The sequence below is a fragment of the Bos javanicus genome, chromosome 18 (assembly GCF_032452875.1).
Source record: "Bos javanicus breed banteng chromosome 18, ARS-OSU_banteng_1.0, whole genome shotgun sequence".
NCBI lineage: Eukaryota > Metazoa > Chordata > Mammalia > Artiodactyla > Bovidae > Bos > Bos javanicus.
In genome coordinates this window covers 30,231,728-30,254,719 of record NC_083885.1, presented here as the reverse complement: position 1 = coordinate 30,254,719, position 22,992 = coordinate 30,231,728, and the positions used below count along the sequence as shown (strand labels likewise).

General features: G+C 37.1%; 2 long non-coding RNA genes across 2 annotated transcripts in view; both read left to right on the top strand.

Annotated features, from left to right (window-relative positions):
* Positions 1-8,335: 8,335 nt before the first annotated feature.
* The window catches only part of LOC133229852 (uncharacterized), a 120,627-nt gene continuing 105,970 nt past the window's right edge, over positions 8,336-22,992 (top strand). Inside the window, exon 1 of the long non-coding RNA XR_009730661.1 lies at positions 8,336-8,454. This is a non-coding gene — a long non-coding RNA (uncharacterized LOC133229852). The remainder of the gene's footprint in view (positions 8,455-22,992) is intronic.
* LOC133229853 (uncharacterized) lies at positions 16,627-21,667 on the top strand. Its single transcript, XR_009730662.1, has 2 exons — positions 16,627-16,915; positions 21,517-21,667. It is a non-coding gene; the product is annotated as an uncharacterized LOC133229853 (long non-coding RNA).

The following is a 22,992-nucleotide window of genomic DNA, read 5'->3' as shown; positions in this document are numbered from 1 at the left end:
TTTTCCTAGCCTTCAGTGAGAAGAAAGCTCCTTCTTGATATGAATAAGTCACATTGTATCTTCTGGAAGTTTCAGCATTGGGGGAAAAGTAAAGCAGAGAGTACTACCTCCCAATATAGATTGCTTAATATCTTAGTTATTTAAAAATGTTTTTCTCTAGGTGGAAAAATGTTTAAGTATGCCTAAATAAAACTTTAAAGCAAATAAAAGAAATAATGATAACACCATCAAAAAGTACACTAGAAACAAGCTTTTATTTTTTCTCCTGTCACTCATCACACCACAGGTTTCTTAAAATTTGGATTGCAGTCCTAAGGACATGACAAATGCCATCATCACAAATCAAATAAGTGGAAAGATTAATTCATTTATTGCAGAAAATTGTATAAGCAAGTAACCTTAATAGCATTTTTCTTGCAACCCACTATCAATGTATTGTGAGATAAAATGAAAATGGATTATAGAATCTACAAAATTAAAAATGGATCTGTATAAGTATTTCCCAAGACAGTTTCCTGTCATGGAGTATCTAATTGTTCCTCACCCATCTTTTATTGCTATTGATGTAAGAGAACATTATCTCAAAACAACTAATCAATATTATCATAATCTCCTAAATTTTTATCTCTGACTATTGGTATTTGGAAGTACATCTTTAGTTACCAGATTTAATGATTTTCTTTTCCAGTTTATTCAGCCCTTGAAAGATTCATGATACATTTCAGAAAAAGATTCCGTAAATATGACAATTCCTTGAACACCAATACATTTCATGCTAATATACTGAATTAACAATAAAATAGAAATGTTGAGTATCTATTTGAAGTATGTCTACCTGAATTCAGATAATCAGTGCCATCATTGATGTCTGTTTTAACATATTTATTGTATCCTACTAGATAAATTCGGAGAAGGCAATGGCACCCCACTCCAGTACTCTTGCCTGGAGAATCCCAGGGACGGGGGAGCCTGGTGGGCTGCGGTCTATGGGGTCGCACAGAGTCGGACACGACTGAAGCGACTTAGCAGCAGCAGCACTAGATAAATTTCCCCACGTACAATTATATCTCTTGAAGTTTGAGAAGTAGATTTTTTACTTACCTCATTATCAGTATATACAAATTTATACCTCCTGTGACCGGGGAGATACCATTTGAGAGCACTTTAGATACAGACAAAGGATCATTGTGATATTAAGTGTAGTATTTTATGCAAGGAAGACATAAGTCCATCCCCATCATTTCAGAAATATCTGTTCTGAAATGTAATTTCTAAAGTTTGTAAATTATACTTTTTTAAAATCACCAACCTCTATACTGAATTGCTTTTATTAAAATAGCAGAAATAAAAGTTTGTTATTACATACAGAGCAAATGGTACCTCTGCATATACATATACAAGGTATATATACACATAAAGTATATATTGGCATACCTTGGAGATGTAGGTTCAGTTCCAGACGAGTGCAATAAAACAAATCACACCAGTTTTTGTTTGTTTGTTTCCTAGTGCATATAAGAATTGTGTTTACAGTCTACTGTAGTCTTAAAAAAAAAGTAAAGCATATCCCTTAATCAGGAACTGGTGGTGGTTTAGTCACTAAGTCGTGTCCAACTCTTTGCAACCCCATGGTCTATAACCCACCAGGCTTCTCTGTCCATGGGATTCTCCAGGCAAGAATACTGGAATGGGTTGCCATTTCCTTCTCCAGGGGATCTTCCTGACCCTGGGATTGAACCCAGGTCTCTTGCATTGCAGGCAGATTCTTTACCGACTGAGCTACGAGGGAAGCCACTAATCAGAAGCTACTTTATTGCTAAAAAATGCTAGCCATCATCCAAGCCATCAGTGAGTCATACATAACCCTTCTCCAGTAGTAACATCAAAGATCGCTAATCATACATCATTATACCAAATTCAACAGTCATAATAACTTTGAAATATTGTGAGAATTACCAATATATGACACAGAGACATGAAGTGAGTTAATACTGTTGGGAAAATGACACTAACAGACTTATTCAATGGAGGGTTGCCACAAATCTTCAATTTGTAAAAACACACAGTATCTGTAAAGAGTAACAATGCCAAGTACAATTAAAGGGGTATGCCTGAATATATGTGAATACTTCATGTATTATATGTGGAGAGAATGAATCAGGTGGGGCTACTGGTAAAGAACTCCCTGCCAACACAAGAGACATAAGAGACGCAGGTTCAATCCCTGGATCAGGAAGATACCCTGGAGAAGGGAATGGCTACGTCCTCCAGTATGCTTGCCTATAGAAAGAATAGAGGAGCCAAGACACAGGATCCTGGCGGGCTGTGGTCCATAGGGTCACAAAGAGTCTGACACAACTGAAGCAACTTAGCACACAAGCAGAGAGAGAGAGAGATTGAATCAAGAAAAAATGTCATAGCAATCTTCTTTAAAAAAAAAAATATGAAGCATATATTGAGCACCTTTTATATGCCAGGAGCAGTGCTAATTGCTTCCCAGGCTAGTTCCCTGAATATGCTTCAGAACTTTGAAGTGGGTATTTTTCCAAATTGAGAGAGAGGTACTTCAGCCTCCCAGAGGTTGATTTCATAGACTGTCATCCTGAAAATGAAATTATGTAACATACATAAAGAACTAGTCATAATTCCTATAAGCTACCAGATGAGCCAAATATTAACCTGTCCTTCTTCTACATGTTTTCATTTATAAAATGAATTTCTGGCAAATTATTTTGACAGTTAAATGGGATTTTGAATTGTATCTTGTGTAAATAATTTTCTGTTTATGTTGTGTCTTCTGTTTGTAACTGAAACTAGATTAACCTGTGGTAAAATATGTTTCATTCACTTTCACTTTGCATAAATACATTTCTATCTATCTAGTTCCCTCACTGAGGATCATTATAAAACCAGAGCTTCATTTTCATGCTGAACCAGAGCTGTGTATGTTGGGGAGTAGTAATAAGACATTCCTTGTAAGTTGAAAATTTTTAGAAAAAGTACAATTGATATTTTTTTTATTAATGACCAGAAACATGTTTGCTTAGTTTTGAGAAGTGACATTACCAAACAACTTAAACTTAATTTTGGCCCATGGTAGATCCTCTAAACCATGTTAATATATATATATATATATATATATATATATATATATATATTTTGAGGTCAACTTACTACACCTATGTATAGATAAATGCATCATCTGCAACATTAGTTTCTTATCATGATGGCTTTTTTATTTGCTGAAATTCCAGAAACAATATATTCATCACTGCTGCTGCTGCTAAGTCACTTCAGTCGTGTCCGACTCTATGCAACCCCATAGACGGCAGTTCCCCAGGCTCCCCCGTCCCTGGGATTCTCCAGGCAAGAACACTGGAGTGGGTTGCCATTTCCTTCTCCAATGCATGAAAGTGAAAAGTGAAAGTGAAGTCATTCAGTCCTGTCCGACTCTTAGCGACTCCATGGACTGCAGCCTACCAGGCTCCTCCATCCATGGAGTTTTCCAGGCAAGAGTACTGCAGTGGGGTGCCATTGCCTTCTCCGATATTCATCACATATTCTAATATTTGCTCACATTTTATACCACTGATTATGACTAGCAAAAAATAATTTGTGGAAAAAATAGACTATCTTTCCTTGATTTTGTAAGCTACCTAATTTATGAGTTTTCCCTCAATATATATATTATTTTTCATTAATTTGCTCTTAATTGTTACTTTAAATGCAACAGAAATTATTTTCAACAAAATGAAAACTACTTAGTGTGTTTAATTTGAATTATACATTTTTTAAAATTTTGTTTTAAATTTTTATTTAAAATTTAAATCAGATATTTATCTCTTACTCATTGCAATCATCATCTGGATATATTTCATTTCATTTTATTTTGATTTAAATTTTCTAACTCATGCATCCTACTGGTCAGCTTCCCACACCACAACCAGAAAAAGCATAATCTATAATAACAAACTGATAGGCACTTGATATATCTATTTTTTTCAGTCACAACCAGTGGAGTGTAAAATCACACAATCAGAATAAGGCTGCAGGGTGACATAGAAGATTTGAAAGAGATTAAGTTTCTCTTATTTATGATGAGAGGGGATTCCAAACGGCCAGCCTAGCTGGCCAACAACTTCCCTCTAGAACCCAATTTGCTCATAATTACTCTGCTACTAATAGAATCTGCCTGCAATGCTGGAGACCTATGTTCAATCCTGGGTCAGGAAGAAACCCTGGAGAAGGGAATGGCTACCCACTCCAGTATCTTGCTTGGAAAATCGCATGGACAGAAGAGCCAGGTGAGCTAAAAATCCATGGGGTCTCAAAGAGTTGGACACAACTGAGCAAATAACACTTTCACTTTTCACTCTGCAGCTAGCAGAATCAAAATACATTTTTTCTCTTATTTTTCTTCTTTTTGGTGAACTGGAAATGGATGCGTAACCCAAGGGGAAAGTAATTGATTGATGTAATTTTATAGTCCAAGTGTTTAATAAAGTTGAAGATTTGTGGTTCTCAACCCAGAAGCATAAGTCATTATCTAGGAACCTGTTAGAAATACACATTATCAGGCTCTACTGCAGACCTACTAAGTCAAAATTTCTGGAGGGTGGGGCCTGGACTCTGTTTTAACAAAGTGTCCAGGTGACTCATTTTGCACCTTCAGTATGAAAACTACTGTTGTGAAGCAGAGGTTTGCAAACTGTGGTTCTTTGGCTAGTGACAGTCTTGTCAGAGAATTTCTTAGAAATCCCAGTTCGCAAACTCCACTCATATGTGACAAACCAGAAACTCTGGGGTAGGACCAGCAACTTGTATTTTAATAACTCCTCCATGGAATTCTGGTGCATGTCAAATTCTGGTGACAGGGAAGCCTGGCATGCTACAGTCCATGTGGTCTCAAAAAGTCAGAGATAATTTAGTGACTTACAACAACAACGAGCCCCTTCCCAGAGATTATGAGTCATCGCTTTTTACTGTGTGGCCAGGAAATCAGTATTTTAATTAGTTTTTCAAGTGATGCTCATATAGCTTGTTGATATATATCTATGACTGCAACCATGAAATTAAAAGATGCTTGCTCCTTGGAAGAAAAGCTATGACCAACCTAGACAGCATTTTAAAAAGCACAGACATTACTTTGCTTACAAAGGTCTGTCCAGTCAAAGCTATGGTTCTTCCAATAGTCATGTATGAATATGAGAGTTGGACATAAAAAAAGCTGAGCGCCAAAGAATTGATGCTTTTGAACTGTGGTGTTGAAGAAAACTTTTGAGGGTCCCTTGGGCTGCAAGGAGATGAAACCAGTCAATCCTAAAGGAAATCAGTCCTGAATATTCATTGAAAGTACTGATACTGAAGCTCCAATACTTTGGGCATCTGATGTGAAGAACTAACTCATTTGAAAAGACCCTGATGCTGGGAAAGATTGAAGGCAGGAGGAAAAGGGAATAACAGAGGATGAGATGCTTGGATGGCATCACTGACTCAATGGACATGAGTTTGAGCAGGCTCTGGAAGTTGGTGATGGACAGGGAAGTCTGGCATGCTGCAGTCCATGGCGTTGCAAAGAGTTGGACATGACTGAGCAACTTGACTTTCACTTTCACTTAGACAGATCCTATTTTGTCAATGTTTCAGAACAGAGTAAACTTCTCTAGAAGAAAAGAAAAAGATTACTTAGGTAGTGTTTATTTTTCAAAAGTTTTCAGGTGTCTGAATTAGATTAATTACCCACTTCTCATTTTTCCAAATTCAGTCCTTCCAGCCCAGAAGAGATAAACCCCTGCTAGCACATTAGTATTCTGGATGCTGGGAATAATGCTTTAGATATAGTTTTTAACCTCATTCATGACACCAGGAACACAATCATAGCATTATGAGTACACTAGTTCCAGTGCCTCCGGGAGAAAATACAATTTCTGCCTCATCAGGTTTTATTGATAAAACACAGATGTAGTTATATTATTCATATGACTTTCTGAATTTGTTTTTGTGTTTTCCAACTTTTTTTAACATAATCTTTGCCTTCTTATGGGATAAGCAATCATCTGAGATATATTTAAATGAACACAGATTCAATTTTTTAAATTTATTTTCAGCATGTGATGGAAAAATAGAAAATAACAACAAAATGTAGTTCTTGAAGTATATTTGAGGATTCTTCTCTACAGTAACAAATGGATCATCAACTAGAGTGTGTCATTGACCCATGCCATGTTAATCATATAAGTTAGGCTTTAAAAATACAATCCCTGCAAGATGACTTCAGTAAAAACCTTAGCGTCTGTCAATAATTAAAAAATTCTTAGCCATTAAAAATCAAATAAAAGCAATGTAGACATAAGCTGATTGTTATTGAATATTGAAATATAAATCCAATGCAAATGTCTTCTTTTCTTCATTGAGCAATTCCATATAGAAGTTGCCATATTCCATATACAAATTTTTTGGAAGAGGATCAACTTTGTAACCTGACATCAGAAAGATATGTTTAATATGAGCACTGGAATACATCCTATTAATTAACTGCATGTTTACCAACTGTATGATGATTTTAGGTTAAAAGATTTATTTCTATTTATTTGTTCTCAAACACCTCATTGACCATAGTTATTGAGAAGGAAAATGACATGTCAGAAATACCAGAGTGGAAGCTCCTATACAGAGCAGACAGGTTGGGATTAATTAATTTACTTGTAAATAGTCGTTTTAGGTGCAACATAATTCTCTGGCAGCAACAAGTATACACTTTTCATGCCCATATGATATCCATGTGGCTAAAATTTTTGACAGAATCTAAATTCATGCTTCAAAATAATCTTTAAAGTCATGCTTCTTTATTCTGATGAAGTCCTTAAGATAATTTAATCAATATCCATCATTTAATAGAAATGATTATTGTAAAGAATTCCAGAGAAATCAAGCCATTTATCCAATTCCATTGTCCATGTTGTCTAAGGTAGGACAAGTCAGTGATACACTCATACTTATTTTTAGCCCAATGGCTTTTAAAGTCTTTTTCTTAGAATATATTTCTAGATATTAATATTTTTCAAATCACTTTGCTGTGAATCATCAATCACCCCATTTTTCTTACTCCTAGGTATTTACTAGATATATTTAGTAAAATTTATTTTGCTCTAAATTTTCTGTGAGTGAAAAGATTCATGTTTGCAAAGAAGCATTGTCAATATAAACTATATTTACATATTTCAGTAGAGATGTAAGGTATTTCAGTGTCTCCCAAATAATTTAGCTGGGTGGGTACTTGTGCTCTAGAGGTTAACTCAACGTCATCCCACTGAACCTCTCAGAATGCCTATTAAAACTACTGCATTTGACTTAGGTTTAATCATGCAGACAAAAATAAGTGAGCTTGAATATTTTGAACAATTCTGCCAGTTTAACTTATTTATATTTCTTGGCATTAATTTATTTACTCTATCAATTTGATAAATATTAATTGAGTAGCTACTATATGTCAGACATTTGTTCTATCCTCAAAGAATGTAGCAACAAATATAATATTCTCCCCACAAAAAATACTGTGTTGTGGAGATGATTGTGAGGCAAGAGCAGAGATAGAAAGTCAATTAGGTAGTAAAAACCATAATCTATTCATATACAATATCATTGTTCAAAAGAAAATTTTCATTTGCATGTCCTGGATGAGGTTGGGCACCTTTTCAAATGTTTCTAGGTACAGTGAATGTAACTTCTGGTTTTCCTAGGATAGTCCTGGTTTATACATGTTATGTTGTGTGGCTTAGCATATGGCTCTGATCTTTTTTTAGATAATATCATTTATTAATGAATTAAAGTAAGCTTGGATGGATTTTGAGACCTACATTTTGTAGGTCAATTTTTTGCCATGTTTTTGCTTAATAGTGTATGAGATCTATGTCTCAAAAACAGAGTTCTCTCAATTTGGTTATATTGAATAACAACCAGTTACATACATTTTTCTTTTTCTATATCTTTCCAGTTGCAATGTAATCAACATCTCCCTTGCAAAAGCATTATGTGTAAAATGTATTTGAGAAATAAAGACTGTGTATTTTTGCCTGATAGCTTATGTTAAAACTATGAACAATATCCTTTCCTTGGTGGTTTGGTAACTTATCATATGTTGCAGACCATATGAAAGTACTTTTTTGGAGGCAAGAGTTTGGTCAAAAATGATTAATTGTCAGTAGTTTTGTAAATTTTAGATCACATACAAGTATTTACGTATATTATTAATGAATCACATTTTTGAAAGTGAAAGTGAAAGTTACTCAGTCATGTCCGACTCTTTGTGACCTCATGGACTATACAGTCCATGGAATTCTCCAGGCCAGAATACTGGAGTGGGTAGCCGTTCCCTTCTCCAGTGGATCTTCCTGATCCAGAAATCGAACTGGGGTCTCCTGCTTGCAGGTGGATTCTTTACCGTTGAGCCACCAGGTAAGCCATATTATTAATGAATCACACTTTTAGAGCTTATTAAAAATAGTTATCTTGGAATTAATAACCTAGAAAATAAAATACATGTCTAATAAAAAGTCAATTACCAAATTTCCATTTTATAAGAAAGATGATGAAAGTTTAAGAGGCATATAATGTTTGTCAACATTAACTTTCCAATATTGAGATTACAATGATGTCACTGGCTATATAGAAAACCAGCATCTACTCAAAATCTTCAGCACCTACCTAAATACTAGCACTTATATTTCAAAGTCTGAGAACAAAAATGACAAATCATCACACATATCAGCCAAACTTCAATTCACATACTCATCTGTGACTCATGACCAATAGATCAAATTACTAGTTTTATAAATCAATGTTACTCATTTCCAAGTCCAGATTTTTTTGTGCATGTAAATAATTAATACCTCCCTTTAAAGTAAGTTAGATATAACATATATTTGGGAAACAGAGTGAGAAGTCCTGGTAAAAGCCTATCTTTAATGCTGGAACAGAAGCGATTAAAGATTTTGGAAACATTTAAATGCTGTTGGTGAGATAGGACTTCCAAAATAGTGGAGTTAGGTCCTCCATGAATCTGCTACTTAAAAACAATGAAATATTCCCATAACATTATACTATCTTTCTTCTCCTGAGGAGGAAAAATGTATCTGGAGCAGCGTGTGGCAATTAACAAGTATTAAAATGACCTAAGGAGCTTCTCAGGTGGCAGTCGTGGTAAAGAACTCGCCTGTCAATGCAGGAGATGTAAGAGATGCAGGTTCGATCTCTGGGTTGGGAAGATCCTCTGGAGGAGGGCATGGCAACCCACTCCAGTATTCATGACTGGGGAATCCCATGAACAGAAGAGCCTGGTGGGCTACAGGCCATAGAGCCACTTATAGTTGGACATGACTGTAGTGACTTAGCATCCATGCAAAATGACCTAAATTGTTATTATACTTACTTATTATTATTATTATTGTCCTAATTTTCCTTAAGAAAAGTCTATTACAAGTGTACAACTTATTTTGACTCATGGACTATTTAAAAATCTATGAAGTCATCATTACTATGATTCCTGTGTTACAGACAAGGAAACAGAGTCATGGGTAGTTTACACAATTAAGAAAATTAACGTCATGCAGGTAGCAGGCAGCTGAGTTGGATTTTACACCCAGCATATACAATGTTAAGTAAATACATTAAAATTTTATGTATACAAAGATCTCCAGAATTAAAAAAATAGAATAAATAACTTAAAATATTAATAACAATGAAATATGCATGGTGGGGCTATGAATGTATATTTTTACTTATTCCCAGTTTTCTCTACAATTCGAATTGTATTTAATAACCATATGCTAATTTTATTCTGAAAACACATATTTCTAAATGCGGCATATACCAAATGAAAATCTCATCTTCAGTAGGATCTAGGGAAGATTATCCCAGTTATAGTCATCCTGGTACTATTTCCTGTAGAAAACATTACTAAAATGTGAATCTGCCCCATTCAAATTATTGAAGAGAAAGCTGGTCAGTGTTCAAAGGGGTAAAATAATTTTATAGCGATAAGGAAAAATTGCTGTCAGAATCATTTATGTATTTGTCTTGATCTTGAAAGAAAAATAGGGGAACAAAGAAACAGGTGACAATGTTTTATGAAACCTGAAATCAGGAACTTATCACCTATACCAAATGGTGTCCTCCATCTCTAACTAAATTATAGACCTCAAATACCCCCAGCTAGAAATACCCATGGTAATTCAGCACTGAAACTTTCAAAGGAGAACTAAATCGAAAACTTCAATTGAGTAAAATCTGCTAAGGACATCTGGTTCCTAAAAGCCGGGATTTTATAATCAGAATATTCATGGGCAATGTCAGAGTCCAATGCAGGTGCCTCTGCCAAGGAGAGTGTCACTGTGCACAGGAAGTGTACGGAGAGCTGCACACACAGACGCGCTTTAGATGTTTCATTTGCATCACTGCTTTTAGAGTATTCTGAATTAGTGTTTGCTTTATCACATTTGAGACCTGCACTTTTTCTGGGAGTAAATCTCCTGGGGTCGACATCCCTTGGTCTTTGTCTATTCTGCTTATTTCATTCAAAGACCATTTATTCCATAAATGCTCATTGAATATTTGCTGCATATGAAGTGGAGAAAAAGAGAAAACAATCGTTAGTCATATTTGCAGAGCAGAAATAGAGACACAGACACAGAGAACAAAGACATGGGCACCAAGGGGGAAAAGAGGGAGCTGGTATGAATTGGGATACTGAGATTGATAAATATACACTCCTGCTGCTGCTGCTGCTAAGTCGTTTCAATCGTGTCCGACTCTGTGCGACTCCATAGACGGCAGCCCACCAGGCTTCCCCTTCCCTGGGATTCTCCAGGCAAGAACACTGGAGTGGGTTGCCATTTCCTTCTCCAATACATGAAAGTGAAAAGTGAAAGTGAAGTCGCTCAGTCATGTCCGACCCTTAGCGACCCCATGGACTGCAGCCTACCAGGCCCCTCTGTCCATGGGATTTACACTACTATGTATAAAATAGATAACTAATGAAAACCTACTACATAGCACAGGAAAATCTACATAATGCTCTGTGGTGACCTAGATGGGAAGAAAATCCAAGAGAGAGGGGATATATGTATATATATGGCTAATTCACTTTGCTGTACAGCAGAAAATAACACATTGTAAAGCAACTACATTCCAATAAAAAAGTTTTTTAAGTGTGAGGCAGACAAATATTTAGAAGTGGTTATAGTAGCAATAGTAGATGAAATGGAGCACAGAGAGCTATAAAAACATAGAGCAGACCATATAACCTAGGCTTTGGACAGGTCTCTGGATTTTCCTGGGGAGGGTGTCAGGGTGGCTGCCTTGAGAGGATGTCACCTGAATTAAGCTTGTTGGAAGGCTGATAGTCAGCCAGCTGAGAGGAGGAAGGGTCATATGGGGCAAGGTTTATCAGACAAAGGGAACAGGGTGTTTATTTCTAAACAATGGAGTTCCAAAGTGGAAGGGACAGGATTCCTGATGTTTGCTAAAGTGTTATAACGCATTGGCACACACCATTTTCCATCCCTGGGAAAGGAAAGCATCAGGGCAAGATTTACTATTGGAGCTGTCAGTTTATCAGGCTGGAGCAGGTGTCAGGAACAGCAAGAAATCAAGTCCAAAAGGAATAAAATCAGAAATAGAGAGATGAGTAAAAGTGGTAAGTAATGGCCGTGGCAAAAGGCCACCCGAGACTGCACAACAAAACTCCAGCACGAAAATGAATTCCAGACCTTGTATTAGAGAGAAGGTTGTAAAAAGCTCAAGAGCAATTAAAGATTCCTGCAGGTTGAGCACTGTCTCAGTATTGATATAAAAATAGCAATTGATGTCCAAAAACAGTAATCTCTGATACTAAGTGCAAAATCTACACATTCTAGAAAATAATATTTAATATAGTAAAAAATATCCAAGACAATATATTGTTTATCTTACACATGATCATAGGAAAGATAAGAGATCTTTTTGCAAGTCTTGTTTGGGAAAAATAATCATGTGACTTTTGTCAAATAATGTTTAATCTAGAGATAGTTTGAACTTCTGTCACTTGAACTTTCATCAGTTTATAATATAGAAGCTTCTATCTACCTTTTATACACTCTATTTTCTATAAGGCCTTTGGGAAAAAAGGAAATTTATTTTAATATGTTCATTATGAAACTAACCAATCAGTGTCATTAAAAATGTTTACTTCTCTTATTGTGAAAGTAATACCTACTCATTGTAAAAACTGCAAAAAAGCATATAAAATTAATATCAGTCATAATTCTATCAATTTAAAAATTATAATCACAGTTAATATTACAGTATATGTCCTTTTAGTATTTTTCCTATGCAATCAATGGAAAATGACATATATAGCATAATTGAAACTAAAATGTACATTTGCTTTTTTTATTTGAATCTATCATAAAGGTTTTTCTAATTCATTAAAATAGTACTCAAAAACATATTTAACACAAATTACTGCATAGTGATTCATCTTGTGATCTCACTATAAATTACTTAAAAATTCTCCAAATATTATATATATATTGTAGTGGAAGAAATAGATGCAAACAAAATATAATTTTAAAGACTTTTTAAAAATACAAATATGCATATACATATCTGATATTTATTTCAGGATCAGTTCTTAAAAGTGGAAATATTGGGTTAAAGGATATAAATATTTTAAAGTGGGAAATAATCAGAATTTGCCTAAATAAACCACATGATCTACTGGAATTTATGATTACACAAGCCAGAGGGATAAAATTCCAAAAAGCTTAAAAGATAAAAGGAGTTGACTAAATAACCTTAGCTAAATTAATTGTATGCTTTGGAAAGCGATCACAGGAATTCACAAATTCTAGTTTTCTTCCTACCCTGAAATTTTACTGGAGATACGAAGCAAAAGTAATTCAAAATATTTCACGTTTTTTTGATATGTGTTTTGATTTGTTATGCTTCAAATGCCTAAATTTCTTAAAAAGGAACTAGAATTTGATAGAGTTCACCTTCTGGTATTCATTGATTTTGGATCTTGTGAACATTAGAAGGAATCAGTCCACTTCAGTTCAGTCGCTCAGTCATGTCTGACTCTTTGCCGACCCCATGAATCACAGCACGCCAGGCCTCCCTGTCCATCACCAACTCCCGGAGTTCACTCAGACCCACTTCCATCGAGTCAGTGATGCCATCCAGCCATCTCATCCTCTGTCGGCCCCTTCTCCTCCTGCCCCCAATCCCTCCCAGCATCAGAGTCTTTTCCAATGAGTCAACTCTTCGCATGAGGTGGCCAAAGTACTGGAGTTTCAGCTTTAGCATCATTCCTTCCAAAGAACACCCAGGACTGATCTCCTTTAGAATGGACTGGTTCTTGCAGTCCAAGGGATTCTCAAGAGTCTTCTCCAACACCACAGTTCAAAAGCATCAATTCTTCGGTGCTCAGCCTTCTTCACAGTCCAACTCTCACATCCATACATGACCACAGGAAAAACCATAGCCTTGACTAGATGGACCTTTGTTAGCAAAGTAATGTCTCTGCTTTTGAATATGCTATCTAGGTTGGTCATAACTTTATTTCCAAGGAGTAAGCGTCTTAGATGGACCTATACGTGGTCAGGTCATTTGATGCTTGGTTGTATGTGGAAGGCACATTTGAAATATTTGTGATCCCATCTGAGACACCTTAAAGTCATAAATGCTAAATATTTTTAGAAACTGACATTGGTCAGTAAATATTTTGCATAAGTGATAAACTTTAATATTTCACTATTATGGTTAAATGGTTAGAGTCCATTTATAAATTAAATACATTTGGTGTATTGGCTTAAAAAATAATAAAACTAAGAAAAAGCAGCAATTACTTTAGTTCAAGAATCCATGCTTTGAATTTTACTTGCCTCTTTTTATTTTTTTCACTTAGTCCTCACTACAATACTATAGAACCCTTTTTCTTATTATTTGTTTACATATGAATATACAGAAGCTTAATGTATTGTTGTCAGCAGAATATTTGTGAATAGGATATTTACGTCAGTCACAAGAGACATTCATGGAATAGCTACGACTTACCAGACATTATGTAACATGCTGTGGATAAATAATGAGTCCATACAAGGCTCAAAGCCTTGTTCTGGAGACAGAAATACAAAGAGTTATTTTTAAGTGCAGACACAAATGGCTCCACAGGAAGCCAAAAAATGCTTCTGTGGAATATGATGGAAGATTTAAATCTCTGTACATTAGTAAAATTTAGCCAGATTAAGCTGATTTGAATGGATGAAAGCCCTTGCCTCTATGACTCACTGTGCAGCTTCTGAGGAAGTTGGTCACTTTTGTCTTGGTGTATTTGGAACCCAATCTGTGTGCAGCATTGTGCTGGTATATGCCAAGGTATATTTGTAGCTGACAACAGCCCTGATGGTAGGGGGTATTTGCCCCATTTTACAGATACAGAAATGGCATCTCAAAGAAATCAATAATTACCTAACTTCACTTAACTCTGCCTGGAATTCAAACTCATAGTGGTCAGCTCTTGAAGGCCATATAATTAACAGTGTAGGAAGCTGCCTGAAGCACATAAAATACAAGGCATCTGTATAGTTACCACCTGCTAAAGAGTGAGTGTTTGCTTTCACCCTCCAAATTCATATGCTGAAACCTAACCCCCAAGGTGACGGGGTTTGGAGGTGGGGGGTTTGGGAGATGATTGGTCATGAGGATGGAGTGCTCATGAATGGGATTAGAACCCTTATAAAAGGACTCATGAGGGCTCCCTTGCCCATCTGCCAAGTAATGACTCAGGGATAATATGGACATCTATGAACCAAGAAGAGGGCCGTCACTAGACACGAAATCTGCTGGCACCTTGGCCTTGTACTTCACAGCCTCTGGAACTGGAGCAAAAATTTTCTGTTGTTTATAGTCTTCCCAGTTTCATGTTTTGTTTTGGCAGCCTGAGTTGACTAAGACACTCACTGAAGAAATATTAGCAAGCAATTGCCATAGTATGTATATGACATAAGCTGGAAGCTATCAGCCTCTGTTAATACAATGCTTGACCTGTTGTTTGCGCCTCTTAATGAATGAAACACAAGAACGAAAATCAGAAGAGGTCGGGAAAGGAAGTGTGTGGTGTGTGTGTATAACCGGGGTTTTGCAGTATTGGGGCTATGCTAGGGAAAGATTACTTGCAAGACTGTCACTTCATAAGTAGGTAGTATAGTCAGTCAGAGAGTCAGTTCAATCACTTAGTCATGTCTGACTCTTTGCATCCCCATGGGCTGTAGCATGCACGGCTTCCCTGTCCATCACCAACTCCCAGAGCTTGCTCAAACTCATGTCCATCAAGTTAATGATGCCATCCACCATCTCCTCCTCTGTTGCCCTCTTCTCTTCCTGCCTTCAATCTTTCACAGCATCAGGGTCTTTTCTAATGAGTCAGTTCTTCACATCAGGTGGCCAGGGTACTGGAGTTTCAGCTTTAGCATCAGTTCTTCCAATGAATATTCAGGACTGATTTACTTTACAATGGACTGGGTTGATTGTAGTCCAACAGAGTCTCAAGAGTCTTCTCCAACACCACACTTCAAAAGCATCAATTCTTTGGCCCTTAGCTTTCTGTATAGTCCAACTTTCACATCCATACATGACTACTGGAAAAACCATAGCTTTGACTGGATGGACCTTTGTCGGGCAAGTTATGTCTCTGCTTTTTAATATGCTGTAAAGGTTGGTCATAACTTTTCTTCCAAGGAGGAAGTGTCTTTTAATTTCTTGGCTGCAGTCATGATCTGCAGTGATTTTTGGAGCCCAAGAAAATAAAATCTCTCACTGTTTCCATTGTTTCCCCATCTATTTGCCATGAAGGGATGGGACCAGATGCCATGATCTTTGTTTTTTGGATGTTGAGTTTTAAGCCAACTTTTTCACTCTCCTCTTTCACTTTCATCGAGAGGCTCCACAGTTCTCTTTCCCTTTCTGCCATAAGGGTGGTGTCATCTGCATATCTGAGGTTATTGATATTTCTCCCGGCAATCTTGATTCCAGCTTATGCTTCATCCAGCCTGGCATTTTGCATGGTATACTCTGCACATAAGTTAAATAACCAGGGTGATGATATACAGCCTTGACATACTCCTTTCCCGACTTGGAACCAGTCTGTTGTTCCATATCCGGTTTTAACTGTTGCTTCTTGACCTGCATACAGATTTTTCAGGAGGCAGTAAGGCAGTCTGGTATTCCCATCTCTTGAAGAATTTTCCACAGTTTGTTGTGATCTATATAGTCAAAGGCTTTGGCGTCATCAGTAAAGCAGAAGTAGATGTTTTTCTGGAATTCTGTTGCTTTTTCTATGATCCAACGGATGTTGGCAATTTGATAGGTAGTATGGGGGAACGACGGAGAAGGCAATGGCACCCCACTCCAGTACTCTTGCCTGGAAAATCCCATGGATGGAGGAGCCTGGTAGGCTACAGTCCATGGGGTCGCTAAGGGTCGGACATGACTAAGCGACTTCACTTTCACTTTTCACTTTCATGCATTGGAGAAGGAAATGGCAACCCACTCCAGTATTCTTGCCTGGAGAATCCCAGGGTCAGAGGAGCCTGTTGGGCTGCCGTCTATGGGGTTGCACAGAGTCGGACACGACTGATGCGACTTAGCAGCAACAGCAGCATGGGAGTACGAGAGCAATGTAAAAATTTTCAGTCAGAATCTGTAAGGCTAACCTGTTGTTATCTTCTTCTAACTAAAACTCATTTTCTTTTTTTCAAAACAATGGTGTTCCTTGTTCCTAAAAACAAGACTGGGAGCTGACTGTGGCTCAGATCATGAACTCCTTATTGCCAAAATCAGACTTAAATTGAAGAGTAGGGAAAATGACTAGACCATTCAGGTATGTCCTAAATCAAATCCCTTATGATTATACAGTAGGAGTGACAAATAGATTCAAGGGATTAGATCTGATAGACAGAGTGCCCGAAGAACTGTGGAAAGAGGTTCAAGACATTGTACAGGAGGAAGTGATTAAGACCATCCCCAGGAAAAAAAAATGCAAAAATGCAAAATGGTTGTCTGAGGAGGTCTTACAAATAGCCCTGAAAAGAAGAGAAGCAAAAGGCAAAGGAGAAAAGGAAAGATATACCCCTTTGAATGCAGAGTTCCAAAAAAATAGCAAGGAGAGATAAGAAAGCCTTCCTCAGTGATCAGTGCAAAGAAATAGAGGAAAACAATAGAATGGGAAAAACTAGAGATCTCTTCAAGGATATTAGAGATACCAAGGGAACAGTTCATGCAAAGATGGGCACAAGAAAGGACAGAAATGGTATGGACCTAACAGAAGCAGAAGATATTAAGAAGAGGTGCTAAGAATACACAGAAGAACTATACAAAAAAGATCTTCATGACCCAGATAATCATGATGCTGTGATCACTCACCTAGAGCCAGACATCCTGGAATGTGAAGTCAAGTGGGCCTTAGGAAGCATTACTATAAACAAAGCTAGTGGAGGTGATGGAATTCCAGCTGAGCTATTTCAAATCCTAAAATATAATGCTGTGAAAGTGCTGCACTCAATATGCCAGCAAATTTGGAAAACTCAGCAGTGGCCACAGGACTGGAAAAGGTCAGTTTTCAGTCCAATCCCAAAGAATGTTCAAACTACCTAACAATTGTACCTGTCTCACATGCTAATAAAGTAATGCTCAAAATTCTCCAAGCCAAGCTTCAACAGTACATGAACCATGAACTTCCACATGTTCAAGCTGGATTTAGAAAAGGCAAAGGAACCAGAGATCAAATTGCCAACATCTGTTGCATCATGGAAAAAGCAAGAGAGTTCCAGAAAAACATCTACTTCTGCTTCATTGACTATGCCAAAGCCTTTGACCATGTGGATTACAACAAACTGGAAAATTCAAGAGATGGCAATACCACACCACCTGACCTGCCTCCTGAGAAATCTGTATGCAGATCAAGAAGCAACAGTTAGAACTGGACATGAAACAACAGACTGGCTTCAAATGGGGAAAGGAGTACGTCAAGGCTGTAAATTGTCACCCTGCTTATTCAACTTATATGCAGAGTACATCATGAGAAATGCTGGACTGGATGAAGCACAAGTTGGAATCAAGATTGCCAGGAGAAATATCAATAACCTCAGATAACCCTGTCATCTCAGATATGCAGATGATACCAAACTTATGGCAGAAAGTGAAGAAGAACTAAAGAGCCTCTGGATGAATGTGAAAGAGGAGAGTTAAAGAAGTTTGCTTGAGGCTCAACATTCAGAAAACTATGATCATGGCATCTGGTCCCATCACTTCATAGCAAATAAATGGGGAGACAATGGAAACAGTGAAAGACTTTATTTTTTGGAGCTCCAAAATCACTGCAGATGGTGACTGCAGCCATGAAATTAGAAGACACTTCCTCCTTGGAAGAAAAGTTATGACCAACTTTGATAGCATGTTAAAAAGCAGAGAAGTTACTTTGCCAACAAAGGTCCATCCATTCAAAGCTATGTTTTTTCCAGTAGTCATGTATGGATGTGAGAGTTGGACTATAAAGAAACCTGAGGGCCAAAGAATTGATGCTTTTAATGTGTGGTGTTGGAGAGGATTCTTGAGAGTCCTTTGGACTGCAAGGCAATCCACCCAGTCCATCCTAAAGGAAATCAGTCCTGAATATTCATTGGAAGGACTGAGGCTGAAGCTGAAACTCCAGTACTTTGGCCACCTGATGTGAAGAACTGACTCATTGGAAAATAATCTGATGTTGTGAAAGATTGAAGGCAGGAGGAGAAGAGGGTGATGGAGAAGAAGACAGTTGGATGGCATCACCGACTCAATGGACATGAGTTTGAGCAAGCTCTGGCAGTTGGTGATAGACAGGGAGGCCTGGCGTGCTGGGGTTCATGGGGTCACAAAGAGTAGGACACTACTGAACAACTGAACTAAACTGAGTGTTCCTTGGTTAAAATACCTTCTCACTTCAATATAGCTGGGAGCCATTTTTTCCTTCTTCTTACCTTTAAATTAAACAGGGTGCCTGGAGGGTTACCCATTGACAAGTAAGCAGTGGGAAGAAAGCTACGTGCTATAGATGTAGAACAAAATAGAAAGAATACAGCCATTGTTGACATCAGTGAATCACCATGCAAGCTCTAGGCTTTTTTGCTCTAATATTTATTTTTGTGGACAATACATAGATTCCTTACTTTTTTAAAATCATTGTAGTAGGTTGTTTTTTTTATTTTTTTCCTACTTGCTGCTGACTGGAATCCCAACTGAATTTGATTCAAATCAATGAAAGCAGAAGAGTTCAAGTTGGGAAAGATACTCAACTTGTCCCAAGAAACTGGAATCAGAATTGATGACAAGAGGAATGAATGGGCTAAGTAAGGTATTGAACAATTTACAAATGTGCCTCCAAAGTCTGTTTCAGTAATGGTCTTGGTCAACTTAGCAGTACCCCGAATCAGAATGGAACAGGTATGGGAACCTTGATTCAGGGGGATAAATATCAGCTGTAAACTGAGAAATAGACAAAGAAAGAAAACAAAGCTGAAGAGCTGGCCAGTCGAGTAGGATCCCAGGGAGCAATAACAGCTTCAAAGCTCGAGTGTGAGAACATTCTGGTGCAAGCTTCTGCAGCAAACTCCAGTCTCCCCTGTGTCTCTTGTCCAAGATTCAGAGTTCCAAAAGACATTGTCCAATGTTCTTGGCCTGGACATGTGCCTCCATGCCCAACTATAGTTGTAGTTTCAAAGAGAGCATGGCATGTAGAGATTTTAAAGCGAGGCATTGAACATACCTCCAACCAAGATTAAATTCAATGTTGTCATTCCCCAAATGGAGGTTAGAGTAATAGCAGGAAGAATAAGGTAAATCCTGAAGGGTCAATAAAACAGCAAATGTCCAAGAAGTCCCCTGTCCCTGCCTCTGCAAGTTTGACCCCTTAATCGTCCTTAGTTCTATTGTTTTATATTAAAAAGTTGGAATCCATGTCCCAGTTCCTCTGATGACTCTGTGAGTGTCATAGGTCTGATAGAGGGAATGAAAAAGAAAGAATTAGTATTCTATACTTACAGCTGAGGAACTTGGCCCCTAGACTTAAATTCTGTTACAAATAATCCCCATGCCTCCATGCACACTGGCAGATATGACACAACACTTAAATCGCCATTGGCTATGGGCCTAATAAAAGCCGGGTAATAAAATCAAATTCTGCTGGGCTCCATTTTTACAAGCAATATCAAGTCTTGTGAACTTAAATGCCCACTGTCTATTTAGATAGTCATGGCTCAGAGCTGGTATTAAAAGTAGCTAAAATGCTTGTTCTGAAGGGTTGAAATATATTGCAAATTACACTGGAGTATCCACTTAGTCCCAACTAATCCTATATTGCACTGACCTTTGCAAAATCAGTTCTATTTTCCTTGGCAGCTTCATTTCCACTCCTCTTTGTCTTATTCCCTTGAAGTTCCATTTTTATTGGAGTCAGAAATCGGTATGAAGTGGCTGCTAGGTTTCAGGTGGGCTTGTGTGACTGTGTGTGATAGGTTTTGCTTCTGGGTGACCACAACAAACCTATTTTTCATTCCATTTCCTTTGCAGCCTCATTTTCATTCCAGCACTCTGTATTCCTCAGACACCATCAAATACTTTTCCTTTGTAAGACAATGAATGTATTATCCCAGGCTGTGCTTTTTCTGGGGCTGAAAAGAGAGCTGGGGGTTTTGTTGTTTCCCTACACATTAAAAAGAAAATACTATATTCTAGACACCCAAACTTTTGTGTCAAGGAACAAAAAAACAACAACAAAATTAATCATAGGAGGGGATAAAAGCTACATCTGGCACATTTTCACAGGGGTATTGTTTCCAAATTCTTAAGTGGGAAGGATGATTTCTGAGTGAAATGCTAATGTGGAACCAAAGCCTTATCTGAAAGAAGATGGAGAATTTAGAAGAGAATTGCATTCACTTATACAGGGAAGTGGTTTTTGACCTTTAGAATTTAGCCAAAAGCTTGAATAACCTCACTTCTCAGTCTTTGTGTGCAGAGAAGTCACTAATCTCTGCACTACTTTAATAAAATTTTATCAAATATTTTGTGTGGAGTTTTGCTGAAGCATCACACAGACTGCAGACACCCAGCTGTGGCCTGTGGCGTGGTCAAACACCAACTTGGCTTCAGATTTTTATGTGCAAGTTCAAAAGAGAATATATTTTACCAACCCCATATGTTCTCTCAAATTCAGACTTAACTCAGTATAGATGGATGGCAAAGTATAGCATTTGGCCAAGTTCCTACTTTGTTAGTACACCTCACTCTAATTTTGACTTCTAAATATGACATCCTGTCTACAGTTGAGGTTCCTTTACTTTTGTGCAGTCAGTAATCCTCTTGGGAACTTGAAACATATATAGTCCCAGAAGGTACCTTCTGAAACAGAGAACTTATGGTAACATGAGAATCTGTATTTTTTTACAGATCACTCTGAATGATTTTGAAGTAGACTGTCCTTGAACTACATTTTGAGAAACCACTAACTGTTTGAATTATGTTTGTAACACTAATTGGGAAAAGAATTTCATGGCTTCTTATTTGTGCTTTACAATGTATAAAGATTTGAAGACTTCTATTTTTTTCAATGATTTTTTTAAAACCATCACATCTCTCCTTTTTAATTGTCCTTATATTTTTATCTTTTTAAACATTTAAGTGTTAAACTGTTTTTCTTACATGCTGAGGATTTTGATGGGGAAGAGTTACTTCTTTTATTGCTGTCACTATAAAGATAGCCTGGACACTCGAGGGTTAATCCTGCTGATTGACATGCTGGGTAGCCAGGATTTTGTGTTTCATGCCATCTAAGGGCCTCTGGAATAATTGGTTGTCCTATCTCATCAGCATCAATGGAGTAAGGAGGGAAACATAACATCTAGGCTGTGAGGGTGTTTTTTGTTTTTTTTTTTTTTCCCCCTCTCCTTTCCTTGTCCTCTTCTTGATGATAAGGACACAGAGATAGTTAGAGGAGTGGATGGAGGAGGGGGGAATCAGGAGAGAAATTAAAAGAATATGACGAGAAAAGGATGTCTCCTTGTAGCCATTGCCATTCTATGCGGAGAAATCAGTTTTGATCTCAAATCCCAATCTCAGTTGCCTTGAGCAAGGACCTTAAACTCCTTGACACTAAATATTACTATTAATTAAATTGACTCCAAACATATCTATTGGTCCAGGGTCCTATACGAAATAAATAACATACTTGGAAAAGTTCAAGTGTGTTTGTGTTCAGCAGAATTACTTCAGGATAAATTCACATTTAGTAATTAACATTAATATTGAACAGCACTTTGGTTAGCAATTTTCTTCATAAGTGTTAATAATTTTACTAGTGTGATTTTCAAATGATAACCTCATGTAGCAATATATATTTCCAATTGCAGGACAAAGGTAGTTTGGTAATTAGACTTCTTTGGTTTTCCACTTAATCAGGTGGCTCAAAACATGTGAAGAAACATTTAAAGTGAACTTTCTTGCTTCTTAGAGTGAACAGCCTGGCTCAGTTTCTCTTACCTCTTCTGTTTATATCAAAGAGATTAATAGATCTATATTTAATGATATTCTAAATATGAACAATACATTGCAATTTCTTACCTCCTCTATTACATTGTCCTTCACATAAATTCATCTTTGGCCATATAAATATATATAATTAAACATTCTAAAGGATCAATTCCTAAGAAATACATAACCCTGAGAAAGAGAAAAAAAGCCACTAGTTCACAGCTGAGAATCATCATGTTGCTGAGCCTCAATCTGTCTACTTTAGACTCAGCTTGAGTGTCATCATCTTTGGGATACTTCTCTGATGATCTTCCCTTTCCACTATCTCAGCCAAGCCACCAGGTAGAATCAATAGCTTCTATTTTTGAGCATTCATGGGAAGCTTTCCAAACATCT